Source organism: Anabrus simplex, chromosome 14 (genome assembly GCF_040414725.1).
Source record: "Anabrus simplex isolate iqAnaSimp1 chromosome 14, ASM4041472v1, whole genome shotgun sequence".
NCBI lineage: Eukaryota > Metazoa > Arthropoda > Insecta > Orthoptera > Tettigoniidae > Anabrus > Anabrus simplex.
The window spans coordinates 5,418,467-5,443,833 of NC_090278.1; positions in this window are offsets into that span (position 1 = coordinate 5,418,467).

The following is a 25,367-nucleotide window of genomic DNA, read 5'->3' on the forward strand; positions in this document are numbered from 1 at the left end:
TATGACACTCTTTATGTTGTGTCTATTTTGTTTCTTGTATTTTTCTAATTATGTTTAATAAGATTAGAAGTTATGGGCAAATATTTTAATTGGGCTAACGCCTGTATATTTGCATACACTAAATAAATAAATAAATAAATAAATAAATAAATAAATAAATAAATAAATAAATAAATAAATAAATAAATAAATAAATAAATAAATAAATAAATAAATAAATAAATAAATAAATAAATAAATAAATAAATAAATAAATAAATAAATATTGAACGTCTCTGCTCAACAGTATCACGAGAAAACGGCAGCACACTGGTGAAACTCAACAATTAAGTTCAAGGTAAAAATTATTTTTATTAACTCAAGGGAACACGTAGTTTAGAGGGAACTCATTTTGATTTCCAGGGTATAATGAGAAAACGGTGGTACATAACTTTGTGAAATTTTATGTATTCGGTGTGTATACTGTGTATACAAAGAACTTTGATAACTTTGTTTTGCACTCTAATGAGGCCATCGTTAGAACACTGTTGCGAGGTGTGGCTACCTTCTCAACATTTTTTAATACAAAACCTGGAAAGAGTCCAAATAAGGCTCATGAAGTGGATCAGCTACAAAGGTTTGGGTATTTCTCTCTCTTCGTCCGATTACGAGTCTTTTTGTGAGACTATGAGTGTGAGGACATTGCATTCGCGCCTGATATGTGCCAATGTCCTCTTTCGTTACGAATAGAGTGGATTGCTCAACATTATTGGAGTTGATTCCATCACATGTTCCTCGTCGCAATACTAGGCAAAGGTATACTTTCCATCTGCCTAGAGTGAGAACTGTGATTCGGGCAAACTCATGGCTGCTGAGGGCTCTAATATTAGTCGTGCCCTAATGACCTCATGCATGTAAAGTACCGGTAATCTGTAAAATGTGTGTATGCAAAGGTCTCTAGATGTAGTTTAATCATGTTAATTATTTAAAGAGATTAATTTATATTTCATTTATTTATTCATTCATTTATTTATTTAAGGTGTATTTGTCTTCAATCAATCAATCAATCAATCAATCAATCAATCAATCAATCAATCAATCAATCAATCAATCAATCAATCAATCAATCAATCAATCAATCAATCAATCAATCAATCAATCAATCAATCAATCAATCAATCAATCAATCGATCAATCAATCAATCAATCACTACTGATCTGCATTTAGGGCAGTCGCCCAGTTGGCAGATCCCTATCTGTTGTTTTCCTAGTCTTTTCTTAAATGATTGCAAAGAAAGTGGAAATTTATTGAACATCTCCCTTGGTAAGTTATTCCAATCCCTAACTCCCCTTCCTATAGACCAGGGCCTCTCAGGGTGTATGCGCCGTGCAGTGCACGGGCGCAAGGTGCAGGAGACGACTTCACTAGGTTGACCAGAGTGCAAACTCCCACTCCACTTCCCCTACACCTGTCTCACCCGTTCTGCCTGTCTTCGCCTTCTCCACCTTCCCCGCTGATCCTCCCCTCACTGCGAAATGTTTATGTTACCGGTGTTAAAACACTCTTCTTTCAATTTGGTTTGAGCAGACAATTTATCTTCTCTAGCTCTTCTTTTCCTTTATCTTTGCAATGATACCAGTTATGCCTGGAACAAGGTACCGGCTGAGAACAATTTGAGAGCCTTCTTTAAATTACAATCAGAAATAGGCCTACTCGCACGCAATCTAGTTTTCGTACAAGTCAAAGCAGGAAAAAATACCTTTCACGTATGCATGTGGAACCAGATATAGAAATAATCTTAGCTGCTTCTCGATGCAGCTTAGGAAAATCTTCCTTCGACAAATTCTCGTAGAATTTGAGCTAAGCCTTTGTATTGGAAAATCGTTTTGATTAACTTATCACACAATTATTGTCCCACGGATTAAGCATTTGGCTTTATCGTCCCGACCGACAAAGATATACGAAAGTTCTCAGTTCGATTGAAATGGACTTTCGGAAGTCTTTGCTTTCTTTGAAACAGGTTGCTCCATTAATTTGTTGTTGTCTTACGCTTATCTATTTCACTGATAAACAAGCCGTCTGTCACCGAACGCTTCGTCGCTCTCAGCGCACTACACCATCCGAGTCAAGCCGAGTTTAGCCGAGACAGAACGATGCACAGTGCACGGAGACTCTGCGCCTCGATATGCACCCGTGAGATTTTGAGCGTTTGAGAGGCCCTGCTATAGACGAATATTTGCCCCAATTTGTCCTCTTGAATTCCAACTTTATCTTCATATTGTGATCTTTCCTACTTTTAAATACACCATCCAAACTTATTCGTCTACTAATGTCATTCCACGCCATCTCTCCACTGACAGCTCGGAACATATCACTTAGTCGAGCAGCTCATCTCCTTTCTCCCAAGTCTTCCCAGTCAAAACTTTGCACCATTTTTGTAACGCTACTCTTTTGTCGGAAATCACCCAGAACAAATCGAGCTGCTTTTCTTTGGAATTTTTCCAGTTCTTGAATCAAGTAATCTTCGTGAGGGGCCCATACACTGGAACCATACTCTAGTCGGGGTATTACCAGAGACTTATATGTCCTCTCCTTTACATCCTTACTACAACCCATAAATAACCTCATAACCAAGTGTAGGGATCTGTACCCTTTATTTACAGTCATATTTATGTGATTACCCCTGTTACGGAGTTATCCATGGATTGCAGAGGTGAAAGAAGGTGCGGGCTGGAATGGGTCTAACTACAATTCCGAAAGAAGAATTAAAAATTTAAATAAAGGTTATATTTTCAATAGACAACAAGATTTAACAAATTTTCACTAGGTGAAATAACAATAAAGAAAATTAGGTACAATTATAACTTTACAAACGAAAGCACAAGTTAAGGGGTCCTTGCAACTCCTGGGCTTCGAGCCCCAATTTCACAATCCTTGAGCTCTCAGCTCACAACCACAAAATACCAAAGGGCAGAAAACCCCTAATTCCATGGAGCACTTGCTCCCACCTAGAAATGTCAAGCCTCCTAGAGGCACCTTTCAAAATACCAGAAAGAGCTGACCCGCTCTCAATCTTTCAAGCCTATTAAAAGGCAATAGCAGACTTTACAGTTAACTGCCATCAAGGCAGAACTTACAAATATAAACAGGGGTATCTCTTACCCAATCTACAGGGCCTTAAAAGAAAAATAATAGGTTAATTAAATGGCCCAAAATACCAATATGAGTGGAGGCGTTGCTTGCGCTCCTACATGAAACCTTATAAAACCTACGGGGCACTAGGCCGCTAATACAGGGGCTATTCCCAAGCTAGGGAAGTGACTCGAATAAGAAACTTTTAATACATTAAGAATAGAAAATCGGTTATGAAAACGTAGTCACCTCAATTCAAAATTGAAGGGGAGCTCGAGAGGGTAAAGCACTCTCTATCCCCGATTTACAGTTAAAGTAACATGAAAATTTTACATCGAAATGGTATAGGTTACATTAAAACGGTTTCGGACCTTCCCCGAGGATTAAACTGCTGAGCTAGCAAGGAATTAAAGATGTTAACCGGCCATTACCTTTTTGAAGGGCTGCTGACTGATGAAAGAGGCGCTTCCCGCCTCCTGCTATTCTTCCATACACTAAGCTAGATGTTGTACGAGTGGCCGAGAGACCAGAAAATCAGCAGCTTTTATACCCTCGTGGAAGATTCGAGACCTTTCATGAATAATTAAGACACACCCACATGCGTTTATTGGTCGGCTAAAAGTTACAAGTCAAAAATGAAGAAGAAACCTGTGATTGGAGGAAAATTAATTACAGAAATTACTGATTGGGTAAATTCAAAACAGGCGGAAAGAAAGGATTAATATTGCCAACCCACCAACGAAAGAACGAAATTTAGTAAAGACTACAACTTATGAATACAACATATCTTCAAGAGAAGTTCCTTCACTTCGTACCAGGGTGCATGATCATAGTTTTTGGTAGAGACATCTGTGAGAGAATGTCCACACTTCTTGATAATTAGTAAACAAAAACAATTCGAAATTAACACAGTGACATCTTCTGATAAACGGTTAAATTAATTCAGTTTTAAAGTTCAGAGTTTCAGCTGCAGAGGAGTACTTTAAGGCGGAAAATTCAAATGTGCGGCGTATAGGTGTACCAACCGGTACAACCCCAATGAAGATATTTCCTTATACAGTCACACCTAGATACTTACAGTGATCCCCAAAAGGAACTTCCACCCCATGAACGCAGTAATTAAAACTGAGAGGACTTTTCCTATTTGTGAAACTCACAACCTGACTTTTAACCCCGTTTATCATCATACCATTGCCTACTGTTCATCTCACAGCATTATCGAGGTCATTTTGCAGTTGCTCACAATCTTGTAACTTATTTATTACACTGTACAGAATAACATCATCTGCAAAAAGCCTTATCTCGGATTCTACTTCTTTGCACATAATTGATATACTTCGTATATAAGAAAATATAAAGGTCCAACAATACTTTGCATACTGTTTTGTTGAATCATCTATAATTGGGCAAATAACCTGCTGATGATAAATAAATCTATCTATCTATCTACCTACCTAAAAAAATCTGTATTTAAGTTCAAGATACAAGGGGGAAGAAACTAAGTTGCAAATTATGTTTGTGAAATCTAGGGTACAGGGATTATAGAGAGGGCTTATGTAGGTTTTCACAGTAACAATGGTAAACTACTGCACATACAAAACCTCAGTACTGAAATTGAAGGCAAATGGGGGAGAAACTAGACAACAAATAATTTTATTGTCTCGGGGTAGGAGGGGGGATGTACTTAATTGCCATTAATAAATTTGCCCGGGCAACGCCAGGTAGGCCTACTACTGTGCCGTCGCATCACCCCACGAAAAGAATGGCAAAACTTAGATGCGCTTTTGAAAAACGTGGTAACAATAAAATGCGCTTAAGAAACAACAACTAAATAACAAAACCAAGCACAGATAAAAAATCATAGCGAATATCTGTACCTATCAGTACACGTCATGCCGTGGCGTATCGCTGCACACCACAGCATCAAAATCTTCAGTATCAACTGCTGTACTGTACAAAAATATTAGAACATGCACATAAATACATGAGTTCCCTTCAACATTGATAAGCTGCCGGCGATTCACCGGAGCAACTCAGAAGAAAAGCCATTGTGCTTCCTCGCTGCGAATAGAGAGTGTTATGTAGTTATTTCAATAACTCACACGCAAAATATGCCTAATCTTTTTTCTTTCTTTCACAATTATAAATTGCTTATGTCTTAATCATGAAGAATTGTGGGTGCCTAAGAGGGGGTGTGTTCGCTCGTTGTAGGTCCATTAAGAGCAATGGAATGATCTTATACGATCCTCAAAAGGACAGTTTCTTTGATAGCTTGGCCACCCCCCTCACATCCATTAAATTTAAAAATACCGGGCGAGTTGGCGGTGCGGTTAGGGGCGCGCAGCTGTGAGCTTGCATCCGGGAGATAGTGGGTTCGAATCCCACTGTCGGCAGCCCTGAAGATGGTTTTCCGTGGTTTCCCATTTTCACACCAGGCAAATGCTGGGGCTGTACCTTAATTAAGGCCACGGCCGCTTCCTTCCCACTCCTAGACCTTTCCTATCCCATCGTTGCCATAAGACCTATCTGTGTCGGTGCAACGTAAAGCAAATTGTAAAAATAAAAAAAATAAAAAACAAGAATGGTATTTCGGTATCGGTCGTGTCCAAAGTAAGAAGGAAATGCAGTGTTTAATTTTCCGCCATCTCTGTCTGTCTGTACGCGCATCACAAGAGATTGAATGAACAGAATTTAATGAAAATTGGTATGCAACGTCCGAGAATAAGGCTCCAAAATACACACACACACACACTTTTTAAATTCCACATTTGGTGGGGGGGTCACTACATTTTGGGGGTTGCAGGAGGAATTTATGGCGGGAAGTTAAACATTCTGATTCAGCGACCCAGAAAACATAAAGTAAGCCAATATCCAGAACTACCATGAATTTTTGCAGGCAATTTCCCTATATGGTCTCTATGTCTTCCGTACTTTGTCCCTGATGTGGGATCGGTAGCACGAAAGTCACATTTCCATATCATCCTCAGTGGCGAGCTGGAGTTCTGCCATATCCATTTTTGAACTTCTGGTCCAGTGGCGTATGCAGGGATCAAGACGTGGGCTACCACTAGACTTAGGCTACCGCTTTTCAATGTTGGTTTAGTGAACGTCAAGCCAACAGCATTTTGAGCTGCAGCCAATAGCCAACGGAGAAGTCTGCTATGTTGTCAAGGCTGCTTCTCAAGCTACTGCTCTGGCCACTGCTACTGCCAATACTCAACACTTGATCAATGGAGATGGTAGCCTAAGGTTTAGCAAATAAAAGCCCTTAGCAAAAGTCCGGCTTTCTGGCTAAATGGATTGAATGCTTGCCTTTGGTCCGATGGCCTCGGTCCAGTTCTCAGAATCAACCCTTTAGTAGTGTTAATTCCCCTGACTTGAGGACTGGGTGTTTATGACGTCTTCGCCATTCATTTCATCCTCATTATATCACCACCACGCCTATACAGATGCTATACACCATTATTATTATTATTATTATTATTATTATTATTATTATTATTATTATTATTATTATTATTATTAAAATGTTTGAATTTTACAGCACTACCAGCGGTCGTACCCATCGTTCACTGGTTTATTAGCTTCCTCGAGAGATCAGTGGTGGCGTCCAACCAATAATCACGCGTTCGAATCCAATATGAAGATAAAGATGAAGATAAAGCTGGAATTCAAGAGGACAAATTGGGGCAAATATTCGTTTATAGGAAGGGGAGTTAGGTTGGAATAACTTACCAAGGGAGATGTTCAATAAATGTCCAATTTCTTTGCAATCATTTAAGAAAAGGCTAGGAAAACAACAGATAGGGAATCTGCCACCTGGGCGACTGCCCTAAATGCAGATCAGTAGTGATTGATTGATTGATTGATTGATTTATTGATTGATTGATTGATTGATTGATTGATTGATTGATTGATTGATTGATTGATTGATTGATTGATTGATTGATTGAACCAGCAAAAGAGAACACCAAACCTGAAAGACTAGGTTTCATTTTAGTATATCTACCTATAAAAAAACTATATTACCCTCCAACAGCGGCCCTGCAGTGTCTTCTTACAAGGATGTAGAAGTAAATAGGAGTGAAATACGAGCACTCTGCTATCTATGAGTATGAGGTGAAGAAGTATATACGATGAGGAACCTATGATTATTAGTTAGCAGTGGCGATCACGAAAAAATTACGATTTACCATCTACGAAAGAGGCATTGATATATACACGGATGGAACATGGAGTCGGAGCGGCGTTTTTTGTGGCTCATTCCGACGTCACTGTACAATGCCGCTTACCTAGCACCTTTTCTATTTACTCAGCTGAATTATTTGCCATTCGGTAAACTATCAAATATATATTTGTTAAACCATGCTTTCTCCAAAGCAACCATTTATATTGATACCCTGAGTGTGTTACAATCTCTATCTTCTCTCTCCTTCTCTCCAAACTGGTATTTTTATAATGTTAAGCATCTCATCTATACGTTGGAACAAACCGAAGTGTATCTAACATTAGTTTGGGTGCCCGGGCACACCGGTATCTTCGGAAATGAGCAGGCAGATTATTTCGCCACACGTGCTGCTAGACTTCCAACACCTCCCCTTCGTGTAGCCATACCTCCTACAGATTATTTTCCACTTTTAAAGGATGCTGCATATCATGCCTGGCAAGCAGTGTGGCACAATACTGCAAAAAGACAAAGGACGATTTTATTATCAATTACAACCCCTTATCGCTCAAAAACCTTGGTTTATGAAAGGAACTTATTCCCGCCGACATATTACTAACATTATTCACTTACGATTCAATCACGCACTCACTATAAGTACAGATTTCACATTACCACCCAGCCTAATTGCACATGTGGTGACCGAGATGGAGATGTCAATCATTTATTTTTTGAATGTCCATTACATCATTCCGCTCGTCAGTGTTTCCTGCCTGCTATATCGTCGCTTCACCGGTAAAAGGTTGTAATCCACAAAGCTCTTCCTATCGATTATTCTCCTTAAGACTGGTCACGCCTCCCAGCCACATATGGTTATGCACTCCATCAGAACAAATTTTGTTGTGTTCATTTTCCTATGCCCATGTGTAAAGGAAAATTAACCTTACTGTACCGTACTATACGAATGTATGCTTGCATTACATATTTACGCACTCCTATTGTATAATGCATGTTAGGTTCATTTTCGGTTACTCGTCGGCATAGGAAAACGAACGGACATTGTTCTGATGGGCTGCATATCCATATGTGGCTGGGAGGCGTGACCAGTCTTAAGGAGAATAATCGATAGGAAGAGCTTTGTGGATTACAACCTTTTACCAGTGAAGAGACGATATAATCCGACTCCCAGGGTGCGAAATAATAAAAAAATGGTTGCGGGGCGGGGGAGGGGGAGAAGGGTCATAGGGCTTAACTACTAGTGTTTATTTCAGGCAGTGCTGGGCGGGGGAGGGGTATTTAATTCCCTGTAAATAAATTACCCCCTCTCCCAGGAAAATGTATATTTTAAATCTTTTTTACTTGAATTCTGTTGTTATAACGAGAATGATAGTTGGAAAGTTGTTCCTTGTAGGCAATTACATTACACAGTTCAATAAAAATACTAGTAACAGTTAGGCACTTCGAACTAGGTGCAATTTCACTGAATCCCTACGCGTATTCGATGGAAAAAGTCAATGTGAATTTCGAAAGTCTCTCTCTCTCTTGAGCACGGCTGGTGGCAGACCTTATGAGTTGCAATGTTGAACAATAATGTATCTGCAACAGATGCTGGATCGTTGCACACATTGTGACCATGGAATCCTATAACGACAAAGGGAGTAGAACTGTAAACAAAATTTAACTTAATACATTAAATAAAGTATACAATTTATAAACATATAGACTAGTCCATCAGTTTTGTCTATCTTTGTACCACATCCTCAAGGTACGAAATATGCCCCCAGAAGATTTTTCTGAAATAAATCCTGCTAACTACCAGTGCACTAATTTGGAAAATCATAAGTGAAACAATAAAAGAAGTGAATGAATGAAGCGCGTAACTGACGCTGAGGAAATAAAATGTGCCAGCTGGTGAGGCCTATTGCACTCCTCTGGACTATGATTAATGAACGAAAGATGAAGAGATTGTGGAAAGTGTTGCCGGGATGAGAGATGGCAGGAGAAACCTGAATAAAGTTGTTGCTGCTCCGCTAATCTCGCATGGAGAGATCAGTGTTTCAACCACCGGAGCAATGGTGGGAGACCGACGTTCTACCTACTGCGTCACGGAGGTATCTTGGAGAATCTTAAGTAATTCAAAATCTTTAAAATGAAAATGCAGATCCATTTAAATGAATAGGAAATTGTGACAAGATAAGAAAGATAAAACGAAACTCACCTCAAAAAAAAATTCTGAGGTTGCATTTCTTCTCGCTGCTGTTCTTCAATGAGTAGCGTCGATCTGCCAAGTGATGCCCAGAGGTGACCCATTTATCAGCGATGGTAACTGCACCCCACAATCTCAAAGGGGGTCCATTGAGTTTAATAGGTCTAGTAATCAGAGCCTGCAAAATGTTTACCAACAAGAAATTTCTTTCGGTTGTTTTGATGCTATGAGCAACGCTGAAACCTCGTTCACAAGCGGCGGTTAATATAAGCACTGAACGAATTTTTTGTATTAATCCTTTCAAATGAACCAAATCATTTAGGGTTTTAGAGCCTATCTTATACTCCCTCCATTGCGATACCACAGTATCACCATACAAACCAAACAACTCAGCTGCTTTATATACATCAGAATTGCCATACACTACTACTACTAAACGTTTTCATTCCTCCCCTGAAGGGGGAGGCGGGCCTCTGAGACGGTCACGCCGTCTCTCAGGCCGGGAGATTTGTTACGGTGAAGGAGATGTGCGGAGAAGGTGAGGGGGTGGGCACCCGTGGCCTATACTACGAACTGTCCCGGCATTCGCCTTAGTGCAGGAGAATAGAAAACCACGGAAAACCATTTTCAGGACAGCCGACGGGTGGGGCCAGGCGTGAAGTCCAGCTCTGTACCCCTGTCCCGTCTCCCGAATGCAGAAGCGTAGAGCCACGGTAAAGCCGTGGCCACCTCTCCTCTGCTTGGTTGGCCGGTCAGAGTACAGAGCTGTTGGACCACGGACAAGCCGTGGGCTCTTAAGGGACGAAACCCAAGGGCCGAAACCCACTCTGCATCTACCGACCTTGCAATACAAACCACACATATCACTACTTGTTTATTTTTCAAACACTGCAAAGCACTTCAGTACTTCACTTGAAGGAAATCTTCTTTCTACTTCATCTACTATACCCTGAATTATTTGTCCTCTTCCTCTGTCAAACTTTCTCTTTTCATCCTCCTCAGAATCGCATTTGCAATATGTTAAATACTTTTCCTTGGAAAGAGTCAAATAGACGTCGTCTTTCACGCGCATTTCTTCAAGGGTCTGCATTGTAGAATTAAGCTTGTTTTAGATTTCACCACAAGAAACTGATTCCTTTTGCATTGTTGTTCTTAGGAGGGACAGTACACACGATACATATAACAGAAAACCCAACAATAGAATTTTTTTCTCTGCGACAACTTTCTGTACAGCCCTGCAAATTTACAACGATCTTAACTCAACACTACATGGTTTTCAGATTCACGGATTAGGTAATCCATGATGCAAGGGAAGTCTTTGAAAACTGCCAATAAACAGTCCTTCTCACTTGAAATCCAACGAACTTGGAAGAGTTTTTTTAGTTTCAAGAACCCTGAATCACCTGCGACTGCCGCAATATGTTTCAGTTCAGCATCTGCAGAAGGTCTACTGAAAAGTTTATAGAGTTCGCCTAGTACGCATTCAAAATTATGAACAGTATTCACAACACTAAAAACTTGTTCTGAAACAAGGTCCATTCTATGAGCCATACAATGCACGCTGATCAAGTGAGGAGATATGTTACTCCTGAATCTAGCAGCAACAGCATTTCGGGCAGTAAACACTGCAGCTCCGTCCGAAGCAAACCCCACAAGTTTATCTTTGAGCATTTCTACATCTATATCATTTTCTGAAAAGGCTTGGACAATTTTCTGTTCCAGCGACTTAGCATCAGCATTTTGAACAGGTACTAGCTTATTTATAGAAACAGCAGCAAGTGTCATTCTGTTCGTCAACGTACGTAATGTGCAAAATAAAATATTTTTCAGAAAAATCACTAATTTTAAACGTAATTGTACCGCAATAAAATTGGTCATTGCCACCCCAGTCTTGTCTGTATTAAGACGTGTCCCCATGTCAAAGCCATTTGCGATCTGTAGATTTATAAGCTCCGGATGATCACGGAAACTCCACTCTCTTTTCGCTGCTACATAAACTGACCTTAACACTTTATCAGTTGTATCTAACTTTTCCTTTCGACTTTTCATGAACAAATCACGAACACTCGCTGCACACGCTTCTAGAACCTGTTTCTTACACATTTTATCTTGCTGCACACAGTGAGAATAAATTACGCTATTTTCGTGTTTATGAGTAGCGTCCAGATTCTTCTTTATATTTTTCCAGATTACACCGTCTTTTGCCCAAGGTAAATCATTAGATGAAGTTCCTACCATTTTACACACGTGCTGCAAATGTTTAACACATACACATCATTACTTGACAGTCTTTCTCATTGGTAGTAAACAACAACCAGGCTCGATTTTTCTGCTAAGACGTCGAAAACTTCTCGTTTGCCACCAGCATTGATGATCCTAGATTATCTTCATTGCTGCATTCGACATTGTGCTCGCTGTGCAAAGGACATTCCGCAGTCACCGTATGTAACACTTCATCACATTTAGGTTTTTTATTGGATTTTCCTGCATATCATCTTCATATGTCACTGATTGAACTTGCGTCGTGACTGGTAGTGACTGTATATTATCATTACCAGTTTTGAAGAAGTTAGTAATTCTGTAATGATTGTGAAAAACCGGGTAACTGACAATCCTCTTCCTAACCATTATTTTCCTTAAGATTGGTCACGCCTCTCAGCCACGTGCGGATATGCAGTCCATCAGAACAATTGTAGTGTTCATTTTCATATGCCTATGTGTACAGGAAAATGAACCTTACATACCTTGTAGCATAGGCCTGCTGCAGAAATGTATACATCACTCCCTCCTACAGTAAGGTCCATTTTCCTGTACACGTGGGCATAGGAATATGAACACAAGGACAATTGTTCTGATGGACTGCATATCCGTACGTGGCTGAGAGGCGTGAGCAGTGTTAAGGCAAATAATTGTTAGGAAGAGCATTGTCAGTTGCCCGGTTTTTCACAATCGTTTCAGAATTAAACTATTCTTATTATTTACCGCACGTTTCATTTCTAGATTCTCGACCTCGACTGTTCGTTACCATGTACAAGCTTGCAGACTGCATACTGGTGCCTATGGCTGATTTTGCAGCGGTAACGTCAGACAAGTTTGTCTAAGATCCAGACGGGAGGGCTGTTCTACGGAGTAAGAGAGAAGTCGATGCAGCGAAGTAGAAAGAAAGAAAATCGGCTGAGGGGTTTATGAGAGACTGTCCCTTTCCTAAGAAAGGCCAGGCGAGGCGCGGTTTGTCCTGATTTATTGCTTTATTAGTGGGCTATGTGCTGACTGATCAAATTTGTCAGTTTGTACACTCCTTAAGTGAATAATGTCCTATTGGCTACCTATCGGAAATACACCCTCTCCAAGAAGTACAGGAGTGTTGTAAGCCCGGGTTTCAGATGGTCCTGCCAGACTGAAACAGGAACAATGGGCTGCAGGTGCGGAGTTCCCACCGCTACGTTGCTTTATTGCTCAAGGTCTGGCAGTCATTCTATTATTTCTAAATTATGTGTATTATTGCCAATGTTTTTATGAAAATATGTACAGCAAGAATATTCATTTCAGTAATATATGTGCTGTACATTTTCCTCATTATTTTATAATGGAAGATTGCACCCCCCCCCGGAAAATTTTAGTGGGGGGAACCTCTGAGATAAAATTGTCGATTGGGGGGGGGGAACCCCCATTCCCCCGCGATTTCGCACCCTGCCGACTCCTGCTACGATCAATAACTTTCTTGACGATTGAAAACTTGCATTGTGACACTCAGCACCGTTCTTCCCGTCCCGACGGGTCACACGCTCCTGCTTCCACTCGTGTTTTCTGTACAACTTTTTGATTATCATGATATAAACATTATGGTGTTATACGTGAATGTACATCAGACATAACACGTGTTGTGCTGTGTGAAGAATAAAAGCATTGCGAGTGTTTCTCCTATGAAACAGGATGTTTTTTACTGGTCGCCATACAGAAGCCCGCAATCATCATCAAAAAGAAGAAGATCAATTGTGAGCGAGTGTTTTCCCTGCTTTCACTGGTGTTTTCTGTACATAATTTTGCTTGTCAGAATCGTACACGTAGTGCTTACTATACGTGCGATTCTACCATATTTTATAAGTGAAGTGTCGACCATAGTACAAACATATTGCGAGTATTTTTCATATCAATCAGGATTTTTTCTGGGCAAAATTACAGGAGCCCATAACCATCAAGAAGAATAAGAAGAAGAATAAGAAGAAGAAGAAGAAGCAGTGGCGATCTGACGGAGTGAACCCTAGCACACGTATCCTCCGGTCCCTGGACCTATCGGACTTCCGGCAGCAAGCTGTGCGAGGTGAGTCGAGGGGAGAGGGATCAGTCTCCGATGCCTTGCTCTCTTAAATACGTGCGACGTTTTTCTTGTTGCTTTCAAGTTTTGTAAATGGAACAGTGTGCCAGATGTACATCGTTCTCGTTTGGGGTTTGGGCCTCACCGATAAACTCGGTAGCCCTCAGTATTCGCCACTGATCCGGTCCATGCTCAGTTGCAGTCTTTTGCAACTTCTTCTTCCTTTCCTCTGATCCTCTGTTACTTTTCTGAGCAGTTGCCCTCTTCCCTTCTTTGCACATAGCCATGCCAGAAGAGTCTTCTCTCTCTCTCTTGCCTTTCTGATAATGTTTGTGGAATTCTTTGAGCCCGAATGTCCTCATTCCTTCTGCGATTGGAAAGGGTGTAACGGCAATGACACACACAGCAGTCGGCAACACATGTGGCTGGGAACAGTGGCGGCGAGAAGGAGCAGGGGTGACGATGCAAATAAATGTTCAGTCACCAAAAAGTACCCGTGTTTGTGGGATATAGAGAGAATAAAGCTATAAAATGCTCTCTGAGCGAATTTCGACAGAGAGGTTGTGATAGTACATATATCACACCCCCGAATTATATGTAGAAGTTAGAGATATTATTGTCAGTATTCGATTTATTATTATTATTATTATTATTATTATTATTATTATTATTATTATTATTATTATTATTATTATTATTATTATTATTATTATTATTATTATTATTATTATTATTTCATTTATATATTGCCATTTATATTGGTAAGCTGGAAGATATCCACATATGTAGGTATGAGTAATATGTTTTGCATGAGTGGGAAAACATTGCTTTAATAACTCTGGTAATTTGAATGAGTCATCTGGCTACCCCAGTGTTTGTTGATGTACTTGTGTCAGGAAATTCCATTTCTCATGTATATATCCCAGCCTGATGAGATAAGCTTGTTGTTGTACCAGGGAAAATTTGGTGATTCATGTAAAACTCCCGAGTGTTTGTTTATCTCTTGGGAGAAAGGAGAAGTTCAGGGCATGTCTTGACAAGAGGTTCACTCATGATTGGCTGGCAAGCACCAATCCAGACATATCATCTGACAGGAGGGGGATGTTGATGTCTATAAAGGTTGATGATACGGCGGCAACCAAGACATTATAAGTGACATTGTAAGGAACATCGTAAGGGTGATTGTAGAGGTGATTGTAAAGGAACGAGAAGGAAGATAACTACAACTACAACTACAACTGAGGCACTGTACGGGAAGGAAGTGGTGCTGATACACGGTACTGGAGTGACATGGCTGCAATGGACTGGACTTCAAACGTTCGTGGAGCGTAGTCGTGTTATGTTCGTGGAAAGTGGCTGATTGTGGAGAGTGCTTGCGCATTAAGTATTGTGGCACTTGTGGCGGCCTAGCATTATATGTTGGTGAAAGCTATCTCAGACTTTCCATAAATTTATGTTGAGGATCGACAGACGTGTGTATATATCTTTACAACAAGTGTTAAAATATGTGAACACAGTAGTACAAGGTACAGTATCTGTGTGATGTGATAACTGCCGATTATGAGAATCGGTAAGTCGAATTGATATAGACAGTGAAGGGTGTTTATCTTCATACATGTACATTGTTCATCGGACCATCTACAAATGGTAGCTTAGTTCTCGCTTTCGTTTTCCCACGGTTTTCATTATTGTTGTTGTTGTAAATATGGAGTCTTCCAGCAATATTTTATGTGTGTATTATATGTATAATGTTGTATGTTGATGAGGTGCTCATGCACGGAATTTGTTCAGAATATAGTTAGCTATTTTAGAATCAGTGTTATTGATGAACCTAGGTGCAGTTCCTACCTAATTAGTCGTTTTCAGGAGGTTAGGTAAGGCCTGCAGCAGATGTACCAGTACGCAGCATTATGTACACGCCCTGGGATATAAAGTTTATCATGCTCTTATCTAAATTCGAGGGATCCATTCTGGTGAACTCTGGCGCCCATACTACGGACATTTTGGTTAATTATGCTTATTAATTTTATTAAGTTTTTGAGTAATTTTATTTATGTATTTTATTCATTTTATTTATCAGTAGTCATCAAATTGTTACACTTGGCGCCCAACGTGGGGCTGAATGATTGGTACATCTGTTAAGCTTATAAGCGTAGGTGCACTTGTCAGGTGTGGATGGAATTCTACAAACTATGTCAGTGAAGTGTTTTATATGTTTCATGTGTATTTTGGAGTATGAAGAAATGTTGTAGCGAGTCCAGTATTATAAAATTGAGAAGTAGAGAGGTTTTTAAAGTTGCTGGTACTAAGAATCAGGAGAAGAGAAGGCAAAAGAATTCCACCACATCGAGTTTATCTAATTTAAGTGAGAATAGCGAAATGGCTGATAGTAGGAAAGATCAATCGGTAACGATAGGTGAGGAACCGAGTAACCCGTCTCAAACTCAGAATGTAGGGGATTTAGAGGAGGCCTCCATTCGTAGTTTGCTACAGTTGATTCTTATCCAAAATAAAGAGTTCAAGGATGAATTAAATGTTGTTAACAATAAGATTGATAATCAAAGTGTTGAATTAAATAGTAAGAGTGATGAAGTGTCCAGTAAGATTGATAGTCAAAGTAAGGAGTTAAATTCAGTGAGTGTTGAATTGTCCAGTAAGATTGATGGTCAGAGTAGAGAGTTGAAGAGTGAATTGAGTTTTTTAAGCAATGAAATATACAGTATTAATAGTGAATTAAATTCAGTTAGTACGGAACTATCCAATAAGATTGATAGTCAAAGTAAGGAGTTAAATTCAGTGAGTGCTGAATTGTCTAGTAAAATTGATAGTTTAAGCAGTGCTGTGAATGGCAGAATAGATAAATTAAACCAGAAGTTTGACCATCAAAGCAGGGAAATTCAGGAAGTCAATAATAAGGTAGAAGCTCAATGCTTGGAATTGACTGAGAAAATTGAATGTCGATTTAATGTAGTTAGGAAGGAATTTGTGGAAAACAGCAGGGAATGTGGTAAGAGAATAAAAATAGTGGAAGATAAAGTCGAAGAAATAGATAGAATTAAATCCAATCAGAACGTTTTAGCGAAGCGTATAGATGAAAAGAATGAGAAATTGGAGAAAGACCTTAAGTCGGTAAAAGATGACCTCAAGTCAATAGAAGGAAATGCCAGAATGGTAGTGGAAGAAGGAATTAAATCATGTCATGTGAAATTAAGGCAGGAGATCAGTCAAATCCAAGTAGGTAGTAGTATATATAATAGGTACGTATCTTGTACGAAGGACTCTGAATTACCCAAGTTTAATGGTCGGCAGTTTAATCCGATGGAATTCTTGAAAACGGTGGAGAAACGGTTTTCCAAGAATCTTGACGATGGTTTGATTGATTGGAGTATGGTTGATGAGCTGTTGGATGTTGCATTTGTTGGAGAAGCGAGATCTTGGTTTCAAGTTTACAGACAGGGTATTTCGAGTTTGGAGGAATTTAGGGAGAAATTTAGTTCTAAATTTTGGAGTGAAGCTATTCAGGGAAGGGAAAGAGATCGCGTGCTATTTGGCAAATATAGACCTCAGGAAGGTGTATCTATGACGGAGTATTTCTTGGCGCATGTTCTGATCAGCCAGAATATTGAAGGTCTAGCATCGGAGAGAGATACAGTCCGCCAGATGTTGAGGCATTTTCCTGAGAAGGTCGGATTAGCTGCATGTATACAGAATATTGTTACGATTAAGGAATTAGAGCAGCTGTTAGAGAGGTTTGATGCTTTGGAAGGGCAGGGGTGGACTAGGCAAAGTGAAGGTAGAAATTACGGGGATAATGGGAGACAAGGTAATCAGGTAGCGGGAGATAGGAATAATCAGAATTTCAGTCATTCTAGGCAAGGGAATCAGGGTGGTAATTCCGGAAGGGGAAACAGACACTCTAACCAAGGAGGTAATCACCAGGAATATTATGGCAGAAGACCTAATCAAGGGGAATCAGAAAGTAGGGGGCGTACGGATCAAAGACCTCCAGATCAAGTGCAGAGACATGATAATAGTGAACAGTCCACGTCAAGTAATTTAAACCGGAATCGGACTTCTTAGTTGGGTCAGATAGGCAGTCCGATACCGAAATTCCTATTCACGCGATGAAACAGGTAAGTTACGAGGTAGACGTGAAAGAGGAATTATTGTATGACCAAGTGTTTTGTGATCAGGAGGAATCTGAAGCTATTATGATTACGCCTGTGATTGAAGTTGAGATTTGGGAGAATAAGGTCAAGGCTTTATTAGATTCAGGTAGTGAGAAGTCTTGTATTAATCTTAAGTTTTATGATGATGCTAAGAGGAAAGGACATGTCATAGAGGAAATTCCTGTCAGTAACACTTTCATCTTGTCTGCGGTAGGCAGCAAATCACATAGAATTAAGAGTCAAGTGGCTATTCCAGTGAAGATAGGCAATGAGACTGTTTTTCATGTATGTTTATTAGTGCCTAATTTAGTATATCCGGTGATTTTTGGGGCTGATTGGTTGGGTAGTCAAGGTGTTAAGTTGGATTATGATAGTGCGACGGTTCGATTCTTTTGGGGTAGTTCTCGTGATTTGATGAAACTGGAGTACAAGATCGATGAGGGAATTTTTGTTCATGAGTTGAGTTGTATCCAGGTGGCTTACGATGTTGAAGTAAATGAAGTTTGTGATAGAGGGTCACAGGTAAATCTGTGTCACATGTGTGTGGAGACTGGTCAGGAAGACCAGTTCCTCGAGGCTGTGGACAGAACGAATTTAGTACAGGAGCAGAAGGATTGCTTATTTTCTTTGTTAGTAGAGTATAGCGACGTTTTTAGTGGTAAGCCTGGAAAAACTCACCTTTATGAACATAAGTTTGACATCACTGATCGCTCGAGTTTTGTGGGACCGCGGTACCCTATTCCACATGTTCATGCCAGAGCTGTAGATGAGGTTATATCGAAAATGTTGGAGGATGGGATCATTGAACCTTCAAGTAGTCAATATGTGAACCCTTTAGTGGTTGTAGCTAAGAAGGATGGGAGTGTTCGTGTGTGCTTGGATGCCAGACAGATGAACAGACGCATTGCACCCGATCAACAACGACCTGAGACTACCGAAGACCTAATCCAACGTTTCGATGGTAGGAAATGGCTCACGGCGGTAGATTTAAGCTCTAGTTTCTGGCAAGTTCCCTTAAGGAAGGAAGATCGGCAGTTCACCGCATTTCTTTATAAGAATAAGTTATTTCAGTTCACACGCGTCCCTTTTGGCACAAAAACATCATCTGCCGCACTTATCAGGGCTTTAGACATTGTGTTGGGACATGAAACGGAGGATTTCACCACCAGTTATGTTAATGACCTGGTCGTTGCGTCACATACATTCGAGGAACACATGAGACACTTAGGGATTGTTTTTCGTAAGTTGAGGGATGGAGGTTTCACCTTGAAATTGAATAAATCTACATTTTGTGCACAACACATAACATTTCTAGGTCACACTATCACGCAGCAGGGTGTAACTCCAGAACAGATGAAATTAGAACACATTTTCAACACCAGGACACCACGTAACGTCAAACAACTTCGGTCCTTTTTGGGAGTTTGCAATTATTTTAGGAGGTTTGTAATTAGATATTCATTTCTTGTAGAGCCATTTAGGGAACTCCTTAAGAGTAATGCTAGGTGGAACTGGGGTCCGGAGCATGATACAGCTTTCATACAACTTAAGTTAGGTTTTCGAGAAGCTGTCATGCTAAAATATCCTAGATCAGACCGTGCATACTTAGTTATGACTGATGCTAGCGATAAGGGGATTGCGGGGGTGTTATTTCAAGAGGATGATGAGGGTAACCTTGGGATTGTGTCTCTAGCTAGTAGGGGACTTAGTTTAGCTGAGAAGAGGTATACTGTTACCGAATTAGAGTTGCTTGCCATTGTGTACTCCTTGGGTAAATTTAGAACGTACGTGTTAGGAACTAAATTTAAGATTATGACTGATCACAATGCTCTGATTTTTATGCAGACGTGTAAGTTAACATCTAATCGTATGTCCCGTTGGATACTTGCCTTACAAGAGTACGACTTTGACATATCTCATGTCAAAGGGGCAGACAATGTCTTAGCAGATTTCTTGAGTAGAAACCCTCAGGTATCTCGTGAAGACATTGTCGCCGAACAGTCAGGAGGCATTTTAGTATGTACTGTAAAATTTTATGATCGTAAGGAGGAGAAGTTACGTTTGCGTAAGATTAAAATTGAACAGAGGAAGGAGATTGACCTCATTCAGATAATTGGTGAATTGGAGGCTAGTGAGCCTGATACTCAGATTCAGAAAGGTAACACGTGGTACCGATTACAAGGTGATTTACTGGCTAAGAAGTGTTATAACGATGTGTGGTGTGTGATAGTCCCCAAGTCTTTGACAGAAGACATTGTTTGGTTTTATCACAAGGAGCTGGGCCATTTCGGTCCGGACAAGGTTTTATGTGCTCTTCAGTACAATTTCATTTGGAAGAACATGGGAAGGGACGTTAGGAAAATTCTAGCGACTTGTGACTTGTGTCAGCGCTGCAAGCACCCCAACAGGCATTTAGAGGGTCCTAGACAGGTAGTTTTGACGCAGGCGCCTGGAGAGCTTGTATGCGTGGATCTGTATGGACCGTTAGTGTCTTCTCGGTATGGATACCAGTTTATATTTGTCGTATTAGATGCCTTCAGCAAATACGTCAAGTTGTATCCCCTGAGGAAAGCCACAGGGAGAGGGTGTGTCAATCAGATCATTGACAAGTATGTGCCTGAGTTTGGTAAGCCACTCAGGATACTATCAGACCATGGATCACAATTTTCCTCAAAAATCTGGAGAACCAAATTGGCGGAAATTGGGATCCAGCATATTTATTCGTCGATACGATATCCGCAAGGGAATATGTCTGAAAGAGTCATGAGAGAACTCGGCAGGATGTTCAGGTCGTATGTGAGCGAGAAACACAGCTCATGGTTTAATCGCCTGGACGATATTGAGCGGTGGTTTAACGTCACTAAGCACGACAGTACTGGACATTCTCCGATTGAGGTTCAATTAGGTAGGAAGCCTACCAACGAACTCGCTAGAATACTAGGTTTAGCTACAGGAGAGGCGGTACCCAGGGATATCTGTATCCAGCTGGCTAGGGAAAATTTAATTAAGGCAGGTAATAGGAGAATTCGCCAGCAAAAGGGGAAAGTACAGGACGAGTTTGAGGTGGGAGACGAGGTGCTTCTCAGAGTTCCTCATTTGTCGAATGCCGATCAGAAAACTATGCATAAGTTTTTTCAATTGTATCAGGGTCCATATACTGTGGACAATAGAATAGGCAAGTGTGCTTATAGGCTCCTAACCGCTGAAAATAAGGTTCTTGGGACATTTAATATCTATAGCCTTCGCAGATATAAGAGATAGGATCTGCACCTTGGATGTATATATTATCAATTTTAATGTACGTGTACAGTAGCAAGAAGGGATTGTGTTCAATGGTATGTGAAACAATCAGAGTTGTGTGTATATAGCCATATTATTATTATTATTATTGTTTGGACAAATTGCATTTCGTGTGTGCGAATACAATGCAGTAGACGCAATGTATATATCATTATTACAGTAAATTATGTGTTCAGTTATGCCATTATAAGATTATGTATGAAGTTCTGTTTTATGGTGAATCATAACATGTGATATCATCGATTCACCAAGGGGGCGTTATGTGATAGTACATATATCACACCCCCGAATTATATGTAGAAGTTAGAGATATTATTGTCAGTATTCGATTTATTATTATTATTATTATTATTAGTATTTCATTTATATATTGCCATTTATATTGGTAAGCTGGAAGATATCCACATATGTAGGTATGAGTAATATGTTTTGCATGAGTGGGAAAACATTGCTTTAATAACTCTGGTAATTTGAATGAGTCATCTGGCTACCCCAGTGTTTGTTGATGTACTTGTGTCAGGAAATTCCATTTCTCATGTATATATCCCAGCCTGATGAGATAAGCTTGTTGTTGTACCAGGGAAAATTTGGTGATTCATGTAAAACTCCCGAGTGTTTGTTTATCTCTTGGGAGAAAGGAGAAGTTCAGGGCATGTCTTGACAAGAGGTTCACTCATGATTGGCTGGCAAGCACCAATCCAGACATATCATCTGACAGGAGGGGGATGTTGATGTCTATAAAGGTTGATGATACGGCGGCAACCAAGACATTATAAGTGACATTGTAAGGAACATCGTAAGGGTGATTGTAGAGGTGATTGTAAAGGAACGAGAAGGAAGATAACTACAACTACAACTACAACTGAGGCACTGTACGGGAAGGAAGTGATGCTGATACACGGTACTGGAGTGACATGGCTGCAATGGACTGGACTTCAAACGTTCGTGGAGCGTAGTCGTGTTATGTTCGTGGAAAGTGGCTGATTGTGGAGAGTGCTTGCGCATTAAGTATTGTGGCACTTGTGGCGGCCTAGCATTATATGTTGGTGAAAGCTATCTCAGACTTTCCATAAATTTATGTTGAGGATCGACAGACGTGTGTATATATCTTTACAACAAGTGTTAAAATATGTGAACACAGTAGTACAAGGTACAGTATCTGTGTGATGTGATAACTGCCGATTATGAGAATCGGTAAGTCGAATTGATATAGACAGTGAAGGGTGTTTATCTTCATACATGTACATTGTTCATCGGACCATCTACAAATGGTAGCTTAGTTCTCGCTTTCGTTTTCCCACGGTTTTCATTATTGTTGTTGTTGTAAATATGGAGTCTTCCAGCAATATTTTATGTGTGTATTATATGTATAATGTTGTATGTTGATGAGGTGCTCATGCACGGAATTTGTTCAGAATATAGTTAGCTATTTTAGAATCAGTGTTATTGATGAACCTAGGTGCAGTTCCTACCTAATTAGTCGTTTTCAGGAGGTTAGGTAAGGCCTGCAGCAGATGTACCAGTACGCAGCATTATGTACACGCCCTGGGATATAAAGTTTATCATGCTCTTATCTAAATTCGAGGGATCCATTCTGGTGAACTCTGGCGCCCATACTACGGACATTTTGGTTAATTATGCTTATTAATTTTATTAAGTTTTTGAGTAATTTTATTTATGTATTTTATTCATTTTATTTATCAGTAGTCATCAAATTGTTACAAGGTACAGGTTGACGGTTCACCAACTTTAGCGCGGTAACACCTGTTTTTGAGATTTTGATTCAATACTATACAATAAAAGTTTCCCCAAAGGAACAATATTACACATGTATTAGAATTAAATAGAAGTACGGCGTGGTTATACCAACAAACACTAAAAAGACTGCCAGATTGACGAATGCGCGTGACAAGGGGGTTCCATAACCTTCGCAACAAATATTCCCCAGCTACCCGTCCTCATGGCACATGCGAAGTCTTCACAGCTTGCTGTGATGCTATACAAATCGGTTAGCCGCGATAAACGACATTTTGTGCGTATATCCGCTAAAAAATAATTGTTAATAATTAAAGAAAATAAAGGAAAGTTAGCTGGTAAGACAACAGGGCTTGTACAAATTGCTTTTTTAAATATTGTTTTCTCCACAATGTGGTGCCCCCCCCCCACAATCGCCGCTACTGGCTGTGAAAGAGCTGCAATGTGATTGCTGACGCGACGGAATATGTGCCCTGACAGAGATTACTTATTGAAAGAAGAGTTTATAATAAACTGGGTTTAATAATAATAATAATTTTGGCTATACAAACCCTAAACCCCATGGCACTACAGCCCTTGAAGGGCCTTGGCCTACCAAGCGACCGCTGCTCAGCCCGAAGACCTGCAGATTACAAGGTGTCGTGTGGTCAGCACGACGAATCCTCTCGGCCGTTATTCTTGGCTTTCTAGACCGGGGTCGCCATCTCACCGTCAGATAGCTCTGTAATGTTTTACTTCATAAGAACACTGAAATGTCATAGGTTGCCGGTTTATCCTTACAAAATAATCATAATCTGCTACATCATCATCAAAACATCACCATGACTACTAAACTATACTTTCATGGAGTCCATATTAAGTAGATAGCAAGAGTATGTTAACGTCCATGGAGGCTCAAACTCCTTAGCTGTGTAGCGAACAGGTACGGTCAGTTAGATAATTCTCCACACTCCCCACCTTGAGCCGTATCACGGTTGCTCAGCTCCAATGGATGTACCAGTTGAATGGGTCTTCGGAACACTCTTCCCTCCTTGTCAGTCAGCTCACAGGACCTGATCTTCCCATCTCGTCCTATGATGAGTTTGGAGATTCTAGCTAGCTTCCAAATTTGCCTTGGTAGTTTATCGTCGCTTAGCAGCGCCAGATCTCCTTGTTGAAGAAGTGGACGATTCTGGTTCCGTTGCTGAACTTCATGGAAACGATTTAGATCCAATAGATACTCGTTCCTCCACTGCTTCCAAAATGTGTTCAGTGCAGACTGTTTTTCTATCCACATCTGATTCATTTCTTCTTTTGTTTTGTTACTATCCTCAACATTGGTCTTTCTGTCTGGTAGCCTTGTTGTGTTATAACCAATAAGAAAATGTGCTGGTGTCAGCGCACGATGCTGAGGATCGTTTTCCACCTACGTCAAGGGTGTACTGTTGATTGTTGTAGAGAACTATTCTCCTAAACTGTCACTGAACTCGTTCAACTTCTCTGATTTTTCTTTGCTGAGTACCCATTTGTCCAGGAAATTCATCAGGGCATCCAAGTTACCATCATCGCCCTGCGTAGTGTACCAGGCGAATTTTGTTTCATCTGGAAAGGCGCGTAAAATATCCGCAGATAAAAAGGAACCAAGCATGCAGCCATCAAACCCAAGTCCTTTAAGAGCTGCAATATTCATCTGGCAACTGTTATATATACTTCTCAACTCGGTAGTAGTTGGATCAGAATTTTTTCTCAAGGTACGGAAGAAATCGATATGTTCCTGTTGCTGTAATTTAATGTTGTCGAAGCGTTCCTGCAGCTTCTGAAGTGCGATCTTGTAATTTTCCTCTGACACTTTAAGCCCACTGATGAGATGTCTGGCTTCTCCATCTACCAAGTTCCATAGATACAGATGTTTGTCAACTGGCGTAATTGCCGAATTATTATGAATTGCTGATTCAAATTGCTGATACGATCTTGGCCAGCCTGAAAAGGTGCCCATGAAAGGTTTAATTTCAAGCTTAGGTAAGCGTTGTCTCACGATTGCAGACTGAAGAATAGTTGTGTCATTCTTTGCGTTTGATTGCTGCTGGGGAAACCTAATTTCTTTGATCTTCTTGTTTGCTATTGCAATTAGTTTTCGGCCTTCTATTTGACGGTTTTCACACTCTTCTGCATCCCGTTCGTTCTCATCGTCTTCCTGCAACGCCTGTATTCGTTTCTGAATTTCGCTCAAATCTAGTAGTAGTTCGTGTAATCTTTGCGCTAATATTTCTATTTCGATGTCATCATATCCATCTTCGATCGCTGTTCGTAGTCTTTGAACAAGTCTAGTTTCCGACGATCTGGTTGCTGTTGGAATGCGTCTTTCA